Genomic DNA, 3,526 nt, shown 5'->3' with positions numbered 1-3,526 from the left:
GAATTCTTAACCAATCTAGCAATAACACTAGTAGAGACTTTCCACCCTCTAGCTCTACCCAAAAACTGAATAAGAAGATTCTCATCTATTCTCTAAGATGATGTGGAGTCTAGGTAAAAAACTAAACACCTTCTGACATCAAGGCAATGGAATCTTTCTTCCAACAGATTGGTTGGATTTGGACAGAAGGGGAGTAGAATCACATCCTGACTTCTATGAAATCGGAGACCACCTTAGGCTGAAAGGATGGAAGCGGTCTAATAATCACCTTGTCCTCTAAAATGGTAGTATAGGGAGGGAATGCAAAGAAAGCCTGCATTTCTGAAACCCGTCTAGCAGATTTTATAGCTAAAAGGAAGGCCATTTTGAAAGTAAGCATTTTAATTGAAATCTCAGTTAATGGTTAAAATGGCTTTTGTGATAGGACCGAAAGGACAGTATTCAAATCCCAGGGGGGAGACAAGGGTCTTAAAGAAGGGTGCATTCTTGATGCTGCCGACAAGAATCTTTAAACCCATGGATGATATGCTAATCTGGAATCAAAGAAATAACTTAAAACAGCTACCTGGACTTTTAACTTAGATGCTTTAAGATTCCTGTCTATCCCTGCTTGCAAAAACTCTGAGATCTTTGGCATGTCAGGAGACTTAAAGGAGTCTGGGCTATGTCCTAAGAAGGCTCAAAAAAAACATTCCAAACTTTGTTATATTTTCTTGAGGTAACCACCTTCCTACTCTTCAGCATAGTGGAGACTACTTTGGCGGATAATCCCCTTCTAGACCAAACTAGAAGACTGGAGTACCAGGACCTCTTTGGCTACATTGGAGCTATCAGGATAAGATAGGCCCCCGCTCTTTTTATTTTCTTCAATACCTGGAGAATAAGGCAAAATGGAGGGAAGGCATACCCTAATTCCTGGCTCCAGTCCTGTGCTAACCCGTCTTTTGCTAACGGGCCATCCAAATGGTTGAGGGAGAAGAACCTCTCTAATTTTCTGTTGGCTCTTTAGGCAAAAAGGTCCAGAGTGGACTATTTGCTAAAAATGTCTTTGCTGAGACACCATTCTCCTTGTTTTAAGGAGACTCAACTTAGGAAGTCTGCTATGACGTTCTCCTTCCCCTTCAGATGCACTGCTGACAGAAAAAGCCTTCTCTTCTCTGCTATATAAAAGATCTTCTGGCATAGAATTAAAAGGGAAGGGACTCTGGTTCCCCCTTGACGGTTTATGTAGGCCACTGCTGTAGAATTGTCGGAATAGAAGACAATCTTCCTGTGTTTTACCTCTGGTATAGCCAACTTCAGTGCCATCTCTACTGCCTTTAACTCATTGAAATTGTAGGATGATTTCCTTGTGTTCAAGTCCCATCTCCCCTGCCAGCTCCTGTTCTGGGAGTGGGCCCCCCAACCCCAAAGGCTGGCGTCTGTGGTAATTATACTTGGGTCTAGAAATGTCCATGGAACCCCTGCGGATAGATTCTCCGGAATTGTCCACCACGTCTTTGAAGAAAGGTGGAAACTCTGATCCAAGGTATAATGGGAGCCGTCCCATGATTTTAGGATGTTTGCCTGAAGCTCTCTGGAGTGGATCTGTGCATAAGGTACTGCTGGAATCACTGATGTCATCTTCCCAAGGGCCGCCATTGCTTCCCTGAAAGTACACTGGTAGGAAAGGAAGACTGACCATACTTGTTCCCTGATCGACTCCTTCCTTGGAAGCGGAAGAAAACTTGTCCAGCTGAATTCCTAAGAAAATGCAAACTTGAGAAGGAATCAGGTATGATTTTTTCCAGTTTATTTTCTTTTTGGACTGAGAGACTATAAAAAAATAATCCAGATAGGGCAATAGCGTAATTCCAGACAGTCTTACAAAAGCCGCTACTTCTGCTACTACTTTGGTAAAGACTCTGGGAGCCTGAGAAACCTCAAAGGGCAGTGCTCTGTATTGGAGATGCAGCAACTCTCCCTGGACCCAGACTGCTGCTGTTAAAAACTTTTGGGAGGAAGCATGGATTGGAACATGGTAATATGCATCTTCCAGATCCAAGCTTGCCATCCAGCAATCCTGGAAGAGGAGATCTACAGTTAATTTAATCGTCTCCATACAAATTTTTTTGTAGACCAGAGATTTGTTTAATTATTTTAGATTTAAAATCACTCTGTCACAACCATGGTCATGGTCGTGACTCCTGAACCGCATGCTGTTGCCGGCGGTTTGGTTTCGTTGTTCAACCACAGATGAGGGCCGCTAGTATGTTTCATCACTTGTGGTTGCCGCTGGTGCTAGGCTGCTTGCTGCTATGTGCATGCAGTTGCACCTGGCAACCTCTCTTTATAGGTGTGCCTTTTATCGGTGTGCACGGGTTTACATGTTTTCTGTGCACTTTCCCCTTTAAGTGGTTGTCTTCCCTTCCCTGGTGTGAGAAGGGTTAATTCCTTCCTAGTGTGTGTGCACTGGGTGTGTCTGAGTGTGGGTGTGGCTACATGGGCTTTAAAGCCTCAGTTGAGACCTGATGTCTGAGGGGTACTCCAGCCTTGTAGTAAGCTGGAGGCGCCCTCCTGGTCTCTAATACCAACTGCCAGTGGGGTCCACCCTTCTGGTCATGAATAATACCTTGTCTGATGTTATGTAGATGTGTATGTGGTTGCTTGTTTATTGCACCTTATGGTTTCCTGGTTCCCCGTGTGATGTGTGGTGTGTGCTGTGTCCTTTCTGTTGTTGTGGACAACAGCACTTGTACATGGGTTCCAGACTGTGTGTCTGTGGCAGGTAGGTGAGGTTTTAGTTTCCACGTACCTGCCATTGCCATAAGTTGTATTGGTTTCCCCTTACTTACAGCTTGGCCATTTTAGGCTCCTTTTTCTCCATGTCCAGGAGGAACAGGTAGTCTACCCAGCTCCTAGCTTAGGGACCTGCGGAGGGTTAGTAGGGACCCGAGGTTCCAGAGCATGAGTCCTCCTACCTTCAAGGTCGGGTGCCGCTAGGAGTTAGGGTCAGATTAGGGAAGCTTTAGGAGGAGACCTGCTCCCTAATTCTGTCTTCCTGGCCGAGTCATGACTACCAACGTCAGGCATCGCACGGCTGAGGGTTTTCCCCATCCTCAGCCGTGACAGTATGACCAGAAAGGCTCCTCATCTGGTTTCCCTCGAGAGAGGGTGCAGCATGTACCGCCATCTGCTGATGGGGTGCATGCGCGTTCTCCAGAGGGAGAGCGTTATGGGGGTTTCGCCGCTGACGGCCCGGTGAATGGCTTTTCCCCGCCATCCCTTCACCGTGTTCTGTCTTGGCGTCCCCTTATTTTTATTTTTGCACTGTTGTTTGTTTGGTCTGCGGTTGCACACCTTCGAAAGAGGGTGCAGCATGCAGTGTCATCTGCTTTTGGCCTGCATGCGCGTTCTCCGGAGGGAGAGCGTTTTGGGGATCACCGTTAAAGGCGCGGTTGGTGGCATATTCCCCGCCACCTTACCTTCCGTGTCCGTGTTGGTGATCCCTCGTCCCTCTCCATGTTCCTATCTCTGGTCGTCTGCT

The sequence above is a fragment of the Bufo gargarizans genome, chromosome 11 (genome assembly GCF_014858855.1).
Source record: "Bufo gargarizans isolate SCDJY-AF-19 chromosome 11, ASM1485885v1, whole genome shotgun sequence".
In the NCBI taxonomy this organism is placed as follows: domain Eukaryota; kingdom Metazoa; phylum Chordata; class Amphibia; order Anura; family Bufonidae; genus Bufo; species Bufo gargarizans.
This window is presented reverse-complemented; position numbering follows the sequence as displayed.